We start from the raw sequence: 12,719 nt of genomic DNA on the forward strand, positions 1-12,719 counted from the left end.
GAGGATCCACCACTCTGTGAAATTCGTGGCATGCCACTTTCAGTTCAGCATATTCTGGCAACATATGTATTATACAGGGTGTCCCAGCTATCTTGTCCACCCAAAATATCTCTGGAACAGTAACAGCTATTGGAAAACGACTTTCACCTGTATCAATGTAGGGCTTGGGCCAATGAATGTACATATTTGGAAACATTCTAAAACGAAAGCATATGTGTTTTTTTAACATAAACTTATGTTTTTTTAAATGGACATCCTATATTTTTTCTTCAGCAATCCATAGCATGACAAAGCACATACACAAGGGCATTGATTGCATCGCAATATTCCCATTACATCCCGAGATATTGAGATGTGAAGTTGACACTTGAAACACCCGACATGTGATGCTAGCGCACGTCCTGAGGCTCAGGCGTGAACCCCATGCTGCCCGTAATCGCGCAGCAGACCGTATTAGTCGTTTCGGACCTCTTGGTAAGTATGGAAGTGTGATTACGCATGTCAATCACATCGCGATTACGGGCAGCATGGGGTTCACGCCTGAGCCTCAGGATGTGCGCTTAGCAGCGCATGTCGGGTGTTTCAAGTGTCAACTTCGCGTCGTAATATCTCGGGATGTAATGGGAATATTGCGATGCAATCAACGCCATTGTGTATGTGCTTTGTCATGCTATGGATTGCTGAAGAAAAAATACAGGAGGTCCATTTAAAAAAACATAACTTTGTGTTGAAAAACACATATGCTTTCGTTTTAGAATGTTTCCAAATATTGTACATTCATTGGCCCCAGCCCTACATTGATACCGGTGAAAGTTGTTTTCCAATAGCTGTTATTGTTCCAGAGATATTTTGGGTGGACAAGATAGCTGGGACACCCTGTATACTGATATTAGGGCGGCCCTTTGTCTCGATGGAGTTCTGCCCACCATCCTCGCAGATGCCGATTCCTGCGGTGAAATTTTGTGAACTGTCAGGCCTCATCCCTAAATTGGTGGTGAAGGGAGGCAGACTTTAATACACTCCTGGAAATGGAAAAAAGAACACATTGACACCAGTGTGTCAGACCCACCATACTTGCTCCGAACACTGCGAGAGGGCTGTACAAGCAATGATCACACGCACGGCACAGCGGACACACCAGGAACCGCGGTGTTGGCCATCGAATGGCGCTAGCTGCGCAGAATTTGTGCACCGCCGTCGTCAGTGTCAGCCAGTTTGCCGTGGCATACGGAGCTCCATCGCAGTCTTTAACACTGGTAGCCTGCCATGACAGCGTGGACGTGTACCGTATGTGCAGTTGGCGGACTTTGAGCGAGGGTGTATAGTGGGCATGCGGGAGGCCGGGTGGACGTACCGCCAAATTGCTCAACACGTGGGGCGTGAGGTCTCCACAGTACATCGATGTTGTCGCCAGTGGTCGGCAGAAGGTGCACGTGCCCGTCGACCTGGGACCGGACCGCAGCGATGCACGGATGCACGCCAAGACCGTAGGATCCTACACAGTGCCGTAGGGGACCGCACCGCCACTTCCCAGCAAATTAGGGACACTGTTGCTCCTGGGGTATCGGCAAGGACCATTCGCAACCGTCTCCATGAAGCTGGGCTATGGTCCTGCACACCGTTATGCCGTCTTCCGCTCACGCCCCAACATCGTGCAGCCCGCCTCCAGTGGTGTCGCGACAGGCGTGAAAGGAGGGACGAATGGAGACGTGTCGTCTTCAGCGATGAGAGTCGCTTCTGCCTTGGTGCCAATGATGGTCGTATGCGTGTTTGGCTCCGTGCAGGTGAGCTCCACAATCAGGATTGCATACGACCGAGGCACACAGGGCCAACACCCGGCATCATGGTGTGGGGAGCGATCTCCTACACTGGCCGTACACCACTGGTGATCGTCGAGGGGACACTGAATAGTGCACGGTACATCCAAACCGTCATCGAACCCATCGTTCTACCATTCCTAGACCGGCAAGGGAACTTGCTGTTCCAACAGGACAATGCACGTCCGCATGTATCCCGTGCCACCCAACGTGCTCTAGAAGGTGTAAGTCAACTACCCTGGCCAGCAAGATCTCCGGATCTGTCCCCCATTGAGCATGTTTGGGACTGGATGAAGCGTCGTCTCACGCGGTCTGCACGTCCAGCACGAACGCTGGTCCAACTGAGGTGCCAGGTGGAAATGGCATGGCAAGCCGTTCCACAGGACTACATCCAGCATCTCTACGATCGTCTCCATGGGAGAATAGCAGCCTGCATTGCTGCGAAAGGTGGATATACACTGTACTAGTGCCGACATTGTGCATGCTCTGTTGCCTGTGTCTATGTGCCTGTGGTTCTGTCAGTGTGATCATGTGATGTATCTGACCCCAGGAATGTGTCAATAAAGTTTCCCCTTCCTGGGACAATGAATTCACGGTGTTCTTATTTCAATTTCCAGGAGTGTACATTATAAACTACTCCACATGTGGGATCAGCCTTCATCCCCATCCATGAGATTAGCATGCTGACTTTTCATCAGGGCACTGATAACTATGATGTTGAGCGCCCCTCACCTCGAATCATCATCATCATCATCATCATCATCATCATCATCATCATCATCAGGAGCAGAAATTAACAGTGAACATATAAATACAGTAAAAAGAAGTTTTACTTAATTTGTAATTTTCTTCAAGTGTTGTTAAGAAACTTTACAAAAGAATAAACAGTAGTAAAGTCCAGCTAAGCTGTTACAAGAAGAAAAAAGCATTGTGCAGTGTGAGCCTCTTGCTACTAAGGCACAAGTGAACTTTCGAAGTCTGACTAACACTGAAGACTGTGATTGAGACTGGGCAGTGCAGCTGCCACCAGCCATTCTATATCATGGCAGCAGAAGATACTCTTAGTCACAGCCACTGAAGGCATGGCTCAGCAGATGCACATCGTTGAATCTGACAGATCCTCATGCAACTGCTATTGACATCTGTTGAAAACGTGTGTTTCTGTTTCTGACTGTGAGATGCCAGGAGTGTAGTGTCACTATGTGGTTTCGCAACCCTCTCCCCAAACCACCTAACCATCTCTGTGTACTGTGGATGAGCGAATGATAACTAGCTGGAGGTCTGGTTGCACGTGAGGAGATGGGAGCCAAACCAAAGGCTGGCGCTGAGTATCTGCCCATGCCCCAGCATATGCTCAGCATGCCTGGGAACATTACCCAAAAAAACAGGCAGGGAGGATGTACCGACATCCAGAGGCAGAACAGCAAATGAAGACAGAGCACCTCAACAACTACAAAGGGCTCTGTAGTGGCATGTGGGACAGCTACCATGAAGAGGGTCCCATTCCCAGGCAGTGGTGGCTGTCAAGATAGTGATGTCCATAGAAGGGCATTGACTTCCATTGGCTCCAGGACTGGCACTGATGACGTGGGGTCCCTGGGAGCTGGATGCAATGAGGGCTGCTGCATCCAAGTGGGCATGGAATGTGAAAGCACAAAGCTTGCTGCAGGATCAAACAATTTACATAGAAGAATTTGATTGTGGTGGCACCTGAGCAATCCTTTCAGTTATTGCAGTAAAAACACATTATGTCCAAGAAGTCCTACTATGATGCCATGCTACCAGTGCCTCCATGCACCATACAATCTGTAAAACAACATATCATTAGTGTGATACTTTGTCTCAGTGGGTGGAATGGGCATCACTCGCTGTGGCAGGTGCAGCAAATAAAGCAAAGTGTGGTGGTGCTGTCCACATACCAACTCTGCCGGTGGTTGTCTATTGTGTGATGGGGAATGGTAGAAATAAAAGAATAGCAGCAGAGTTAGATCCCGTGTGTGAGAGGTATGAAGTTTGTCCATCCATTGCGTAGATGTTTGTACACAGCAATCAGCTTCACTGTTGTATTGTGGGTGGAATGATGCACTCATGGTATTTGATGCCGGAGGTGGTGCAAAACTGTTCACACTCGGTGCAAATAAATTGAGGTCCATTGTCAGACGTAATCACGGTAGGCAATCACTCGAGGCACAAAGATTGATGCCAAGGCCTGGATTGTGGAGTGAGTTGTCATAGTAGAGAGCATAGGAACCACAAAGGGAAATTTGCTGAAATCATTAGCGAAGATGAGCCAACGTGTATTCCAGTTACGGCCCCTGAAATCCAAGTGCATAAATCACCAATGTGCTTGTGGTTTGGTCATTCAAAGAACTGCTGAAACACGGCTGACTGATGTTCAGCACAGGATTGGCACTGAGAAGTCATCTGTTCAATATGCGCATTGACTCTGTGCCAAGTGCAGTAACGCCACACCAGCTGCAAGGTGCGAATGATGCCACAGTGGGCATGGTGTAGCAAATGAAGTGTGTCAGAGTGGAGAACCTGGGGAATGACAACATATGGTCATTATCCATGCGAATCAAACTGATACCTTGATGAACGGAAAATTTTGTGCCGATGGGCAGAGTATCAGTGAACCACATAACTACAAATCTTTGGCTGAATGCGGCCAACCAGTGCTGACAGAGTGCGACTGAATCTGCAAATTGGGATCCGCTGCTGCAGCCTGAGCAATTTTCCAGTGGCTAAGTGGAAAGCTATGCAAAGCATCTGTGTCTCGTACATCAACGTAGCAACAAGATGTGGAGGACTCATTGAATGCTGAATCTGGGCCAACGGGGAGGTGAGAAAAAGCTTCTGTGTTGGCATGCTTTGAAGTGAGCTGATACACAATCTCATATTAGTAATTTGACAAAAGAAGAGCCCACCATTGTAGCTTCTGCAATGTGCGATTTTGGACTGAATGAGAAGGACTAAACAAAGATTGAAGAGGGTTATGGTCAGACACCAAGTAAAATTTTCTGCCATGGAGATTCTGGTGAAACGTAGTTACATGATATACAATGGTAAGAGCCTCCGTTTCAATTTTCAAGTAATTACACTGAACTTTGGACAACAACTTTGTAGCAAAGATAAGTGGCCTGTCAACATGACCAAATGTATGCGACGGAACTGCACTAATACCATAAGAGGAAGTATCCACAACCAAGACCTCCAGTTTGGCTGGATCAAAATAAACAAGGCATTGATCACTAATCAAAACATCTTTCAACTTCAGGAAAGCAATTTACTCCTTTCTTCAATGATTCTTCTATATTTGAACAACTCAGTCAAACAAACACTTTATTGTAATGTTCAGTATAATGACTATCAAAAATCTCAACAACAATGAAGTTTTCAAGCAGTGTCTATCTTCTGAGTAAGTCAGTTCAAGGACAGTCTTCATTTGTTCCAGACTTGACAATGGTGTTGACACTCTTGCTCTGAGTAGTTCACTGCACGTTCCAAATGTGTACCAACAAAGCTCAACTCATCAGTCACAGCCAACGAACTTCCTTTTGTATTTTGTTGCTGGTTTTTTGCCACCTTATGTCCATATATATAGTTCACACCATCTCCACATACAGGTACAAGAGTCCACGCAGTAGATGTTGTTTCTCTTTCCAAACACATTATATGATAAGGTGGTACCTCAAAACTGTCTGCTGTGCTTTTGCAGGAATCTTAATAGTCAAGAATTTGCAGAATCTGTTGCAACAAAGAGTGTGGGTATTTAAGAATTTTTTCCCAATTTCATGAGTTGGCTATACTGCACGTGATGGCATCACAAATCATTGCATCACTGTAGTATTTGCCTCAGTCACATTTGAATCTACACTGTCTAGTAAGGCCCTGCAAATCAGTCACGCAGTGACGGTATGTCTGTCCTTGTTGCGTACTCAACCTAAATGGTTTGTAACGGGCATCCACCACTTGTACCCTATCCTCGTAACACTTTGTAAGCACCTGTCTTAGGTCTTCATATTTTACAAAGTGGGAAAGAGTTTGGCACACTGCCTATAAGTAGTCACTCCCACCATATTCAAGGACTAAGAATGTTTGTCAGTATCTTGTACGTGATGCAGTGCGATGTGCACTTTGAACTGAGCAAAGAATGCATTCCAGTCTTCCTTCATCTTATCAAACTCGCAAAATGGCAACGCGCGTGCCCACACACACACACACACACACACACACACACACACACACACACACACACACACACATACACAGCCGGGTGGATGGTAGTGGTGTTGCAATTGTTCCCAATGTCAGTTTTGACCCCATCTCCACCATCTTGGAAGTGATTCACCACTTCAATCATGTGCATCCTTCGTTGACTCACGCAGCAGGCAATTGTGGCATGGTAGTCATTTGGAACCAAGCAATGCACAAAGACGCAAAAAGCAATACAAAATTCCGCAGAAAAAGGGGGGGGGGGGCAAAAGCAGCAACCATAGAACCTGGAACATAAATAGCACAAGCAAGCAAACACAGGGGACAAAGCATACAAGCCCACAAGTGACAAAAGCAACCAAAAAGTCAACAGTAAAGTGAAAAGACAGTGACATGTGGGAACAAAAACATCTTGTCTCCAGGTTACTTATATACTATTCCTTACACAATGATGAGGAGAGGTGGGTTACAGAGTAGTACAGCATCTGTCCTTGTAGGCAAGCTGGATAAGAGCAGAAATGATTAAATATGGTTAACAGAAGTTTTACATATCTTGATGCTGTCTCCAGGAATTGCGAAGACACTTTACAAATGAAGAAACAGCAGTAAAGTCCAGTTATTAGAAGAAGCTAGAGAGCATCGTGTAGTGTGAGGCTCCTGCTACTAATGCATAAATGAACCATCAGAGGCTGTCTAAGACTGAAGACCATTGAAGACTGTGATTGAGACTGAACCATGTAGCTGCTGCCGGCCATTCTATATCACGACGGTAGGGTACTCTTGTAGATGGAGCTACTGAAGACATGGCTTGGCAGGCGTGCATCATTGGATACACTGGGCCCCGCATGATGGCTATTGGCGTCTGTCAGAAGCGTGCATTTCTGTAGCCAACTGTGAGCCGCTGGTGGGGATGGTATTGATGTGAGATGCCAAATAGACAACAAAGAAGAGGGCTGTCAAATATGGGAGTTTCATGTGGAGAGTCTGTCATGCAGGGCACACAGCACAAAGACACAGTCATTGAGTGATCAGTGCTCCGTAAAGTAGGCATTGCTGTCTGCTTGGTGACCTTCCACTCAGATGCCAACTGGTCTTCTTCAGACCTAATTCCAAGTTCTGTTTATTTTACTCCTCCAGTCCAGACTACCCGTAGTTGCCACTGGACTTTCACTTGTCATCACCAGTGATGCCGATAGTCGGCTCCTTAGATCGCCCATGTCCCCTCACTGCAGTGAGAAAACTGGAAGTTTGGCACTACCTGCTGAGGTGGATGGATCGTCAACTGTGGCACAAAATCAGAGCACATATTTAACCTCGCAGAACTACCCACTTGTCTTCTATAGTATTATTTTCCTCTGTTTCAGTCTTTCATTGCCTAATACTCCATTTTAAACTGTCAATAATCTATGGTTCTCTCTTTTCATTCAAGTCTTATCTCATAAACCGTAATTTGCAGTTTGTAATTTATCATAGCCCACATCTTCATCTGGACATGTTGTGCAGTGTAAAATCTGTTACAAAATTTCTGCGTTTCTGTTATACTAGCCTCCCCAGCAGCTTCACCTGCAGGAGCATTTGACACATATGTTGAACACATGTTGTCCTGCCCCTCTCTGTGTTCACTTCTTCCTCCCTCTGTCTGTCCACATCATTGTCTCACCTCTATCTATCTCCTCTCTCATCTCTTCATCTCCTCCTTACCCTCCATTCCCTCCCTCTGCCCATATCTTTCTCCACCTCCCTCTGACCATATCTTCCTCCCCCACTCTTCATCTCCCCCCCCCCCCCCATTTTTCTATTTTTACCTGCCCACTACCCCTTCCACCTTTCTCATGCATCTCCCCACCTCCCCTTTCTCTATCCATTCCCTCCTCTCCTTGTTCTGTCCATCCCCTCCTCTCCTCGCTTTGTCCATTCCTTCCTCTATCCATCTCAAGCTGTACCCTGCATGCACACTAGCATGTGTAGCCCCTTGCAGTACAGTTTTTAAAGCAGGCTGGTAACTACTCCCACAATGCACCTCTCATGCAGGGCAGACTACATATCAGCTTCTTGAAAATCATTTATTTGCTCTGATGTACAGGCCACCATACAAAGCAGATTGATAAACCAGGCTGATACCACTGCAACCATGATGGGCAGCCTGTATGCCGGGGGCTGGAACAAACAATTTTTCCTTCTCTTTCTTTTCCTACTATCAAATCGCAGTTTCCCATCACAATCACAATTTTGCCTCCTTTAACTATCTGAATAGTTTATTTTCTCTATCCAAACACTATTTCTGTCTCATTAACATCTATGGAGCTAATGGGCAAATGAACTTGTACTACTTTGGTGGGGATTGACTTCATGCTTATTTCGCCTATGATACTGCTTTCACTATGCTGTTCATACTATGTCACTCACATTCTTATTTTCTTATGTGCTAATAGACTTACTTTTGCATGTTTCAGTGAAATACAGTTTGTCACCTTTTTCTTTTTTTCATAGCTAATATGGAAATGAAAGTTAATGTGAAGTTGTGATAATGGATGAAGTACAATTAAAGTTTACTCTATACTATTTATATTACGAACATTGAAATGTCCTGTCAGAAGTGAGGAGCATATGAGGAGGGATACATTTATATAGAAGATTCAATGTTCTCTTGCAATTTTTGAATGTTGATGTCATTTTCCACAGCCTAAAATCAGAGCTGTTGTAAAACACAGTAAACCTGCAGTGGATCCATAATTATTTCGTTGCAGGAAGACGACCTTTCCCACCTCTCGTGCTGTCAGCGGCTCCATCCCGTTTGGTGCTTTCAGGGCTTCAGCATGTTATGGTTATCACAAGCAATGGCTGCATTAGTGTATGGGACTTTGAGAAAAGCCGTTGCCTCATCAAGAATGAATCGCTGATGTCTATTATGTGTTCTGAACCAGGTACACAGAGTCGTTTGCAGTCACTGCAACTTCTTTTTAATTTTATGTTGCCTGGTGTGTTGAAGAGATCAGTTCATTGCTGCCATGGTCTTATTAAAATTACTTGGTAGTTGACTTTTCCAAACCTTGCAACTGAGGTGCTCAACATTACACAGTCTTTTCATCATTGCCAGTATGTTTTGGACCTGCGATGAACAGTATCGATTCTTTGGAGTATCAGAAGAGGTGTCTCTAGAACTATGCATGTATTGCAAGTGTCAAGTATTTTAAAATACGTTTTCAAGGGATTCCATTTACTAAAAAATTACAAATCTGATCATTTTCTTTCATTTTATGGAGTTATAGTGATACAGAACCACCAGTAAGTCATAGGGTAGTGAAAATAAACAATAAAGGCTTATGAAGAAGTCTTTAAAAGGAAAAAGAAGACAGCAGATGGCTGCAGTTCATAACATTATGTGCTCTATGAGAGTGGGTAAATTAAAGGTTAACAGCACATCAGCACTGGATAATTTTTAACACAATTTGTAAATATTCTTAAAATGATTTATCACCACTTGAAAAAGCAGGATCCATGCATTTCATGGGAAAAAGCTGACTCATGACATAACTTTACCATCTCTGTGTTTAGCACTCCAATATTTTCTTCCACATAGTTATCACTTTGGATATATTATCACATTCTCCACTGCTGAGTCACTTTCAGTTTACCACCACATGTGTCACCAGACAAAAGTCAATATAATTAACAAAATAAATAAATATGAAATAAAAATTATTGACTGTGGGGGGAATAATTAGAAAGCATGAAGAAAATGAAAAGTTTTACTTGTATTTCAATCATCTGATGTTAAAGGTATGTGGAATGAAGGTAAGTAAACTTTCAGCTTGATATGTGTGCTTCTGCAGTTGTCCTCAATTACTATATCTCAATATTATTTAGGCTCTTATCTTACAGTAATTCTTTTTCCTATCTTTACAGGCTCTGTTGCCACAATTTTGAGTTGTACAGTAACAGAGAAAGGCTGCCCTATAATATCACTATCAACAGGAAAAGCATTCCTGTTCTCCAGTGATCTAAGTTGCTGGTAGGAGGAATAGAAATCTTAGATATTTATTTCGGTTGTTTTTTTTATACATCCATGATGACAAAATTTGTGTGCCTTGTCTTGTTCACCAGGTTATTAATGGGTGACAGCTTAGATGCAGTCCAGCGCTCTTGTGCTCAGCGTACATTCACTCAGCTGCTGCCACAAGAAAACAAATTGCTTCCACTTGCTTCTTTGCAGTCTCACATTAAAGGGTATGTTGTGAACAAATAAATGTAAACTTCAGTTACTAATAACATTCATATTTTGTTAATATTTGATTTAACTGAGTAAATTCTTCTAGCAGTTTTGCTCAGTAGTTGTTTCATTCTGAAAGCTAAGTTTTTGTCTTTCATTTGGTGAACCATGGACCTCACCAAGGTGTGGTGGCTCATGTGCCACATCTATACAGCTTATCATACCATTGGTTCAACCACAATGGAGGGGTATTTATGGAGAGAGCAGACATACTTGAGCTTCCTGAGGGGCAGCAGCCATTTCAGTAGTGGCAGAGGCAACAGTCTAGATCATTGGCTGATCTGCCTTTGTAACATCACCCACGGTTGTGCTGTTACTGCAAAGGACTAAAACAGAGGGGAAATTACAGTCATAATTTTTCTTGATTTAATGATGATGACATCCTCCTGGGTAAAATATCCTTGAGGTAAAATAGTCCCCTATATTGTCCTTCAGGCAGAACTACTCAAGAAGTTGTTGTCATCAGGAAAAACGGAACTGGCATTATTTGGGGTAAAGCATGGCATATTAGATGTGTTAATTGAATCGGTAGGTGGAGAATTCAAAATGAGAAATGAGTAGGTTGAAGTTAGATACGAAGGTAATTAGTGAAGTGAAGTGGCAGGTAGAATAGGACTTCTGGTCAAGTTGGCACAGTGATACATATATAGAAAATCAAGAAGGGATCATGCAGGAGCACGTCCAATAATGAACAAGAAAGTAAGAAAAGTCGTCAACTAATATGAACAGCGTAGTGAGCAAAGTATCGCAGTCAACCCAAGCCACAGTAGTACAACTTTATATGCCAACTTGCTCTACAGGTAATGAAATGATTGAAAGAATGTATGATGAAAGTAAAAAGGGAGACAGAAAGTTAATTGTAATGGGGTACTGGAACTCAGTGGTATTCCAGAGGGGGAGAAGAAAAAGTAGTAGGAGACCATCGTTTGGAGGAAAGGAGTGAAAGAGGGAAGTGCTCAGTCGAATTTTTGCACAAGTTTTGCATATGTTGATTGTCACTAACACTTGGTTTAGGTATTATGCAAGAATATTTTATATATGGATGAGATGTTATGGCACTGAAATATTTAAGATTTCAAAACCAAATGTTAAACTATTAGATTTTTCCTGGGTCAGGTGTAGACACACCTTAATTTATTGGTTATAAACAGCAAATTAAGGCTTAATAAACTGGATAAATTGAAAGAACTTGAGGTTGTTGAGAGTTTCAGAGGAAGCATTAGGCAATGTTTGTCTGAAACAAGGAAAATGAATAAAGTAGAAGACAGAAACTGTGAGTGATGAAAGAGTTAAGGTAAAACAATAATGGAAATTCCTGGATGAGGCAGTATGTAAAATAAAAGAAAGACAACCACTCACCTGTAGCAGTTCAATGCATGGAGCACAGTTACACATAGAAAATACAATTCACACTAGCTTTTGAGTACTAGTTCTTTTTAAAGCAATGGTACACACATTCACACACACAACCACACAGGCACCCAAAAGCACACTCCCATGCCCACGGTAAGACTGATTACTGATATTCGAGTATTGAAAACATTTCCTTGTGCCGATGGAGATGGGGAATGGGGTAGGAAAGAACACAAGGTATGGGTAGCGAGAAAGAGGCTGGTCTTTGGACAGATGACTTCGTGGCCACACAAGATGTAAAGAATACAGAGGATATAACAAAAAGAGGTGTAGGGAGAGGGAAAGGTGTACTGAGGGGAAAAATGGGGAGAGGGGAAAAGGAAAGTAAACTAAAGATGAAGAGGGAGAAAGGGAGGGGGGAGAGAAGGGAGAGGGATTGAGAAAGGGGAAGAGCAGAGAGGGGGAGGGGCATGTGCGAGTGAATGAGTGAGTGAGTGCATGATCTAGATGGTGAAGGAGTGGTGTCAACAGAAGAGAGAAGAGAAAAGGCAAAGTGAGGCAAGGGGAACAGGTTAGCGGAGGCTAAGGCCAGGGGGATTTCAGGAGTGCAGGATGTGTTAGAAAGACAACAGATTCCCCACTCTTGAAACCCCATCAGCCCAGACTTCCTCTAACGTGTTTCCACTGCCTAAGCTTTCCTTTCCCATTCTCTCTTCTGTCGGCATCACACTTCCATCCAATTCATACACTGCCTTCTCCCACTACTCCCCTCCCACATGCAGCCATCTCCCTGTCTGTCCCCCTCTCCCCGTCTGTCCCCCTCTCCCCGTCTGTCCCCCTCTCCCCGTCCGTCCCCCTCTCCCCGTCTGTCCCCCTCTCCCCGTCTGTCCCCCTCTCCCCGTCCGTCCCCCTCTCCCCGTCCGTCCCCCCTCTCCCCGTCCGTCCCCCTCTCCCCGTCCGTCCCCCTCTCCCCGTCCGTCCCCCTCTTCCCGTCCGTCCCCCTCTCCCCGTCCGTCCCCCTCTCCCCGTCCGTCCCCCTCTCCCCGTCCGTCCCCCTCTCCCCG

The 12,719-nt window shown here is 44.4% G+C and overlaps 1 pseudogene; it reads left to right on the forward strand.

The window, feature by feature from the left end:
* The window catches only part of LOC126438173 (protein HIRA-like), a 450,749-nt pseudogene that overhangs the window by 389,714 nt on the left and 48,316 nt on the right, over positions 1-12,719 (forward strand).

Source organism: Schistocerca serialis, unplaced genomic scaffold, assembly GCF_023864345.2.
Source record: "Schistocerca serialis cubense isolate TAMUIC-IGC-003099 unplaced genomic scaffold, iqSchSeri2.2 HiC_scaffold_1261, whole genome shotgun sequence".
Lineage (NCBI taxonomy): Eukaryota > Metazoa > Arthropoda > Insecta > Orthoptera > Acrididae > Schistocerca > Schistocerca serialis.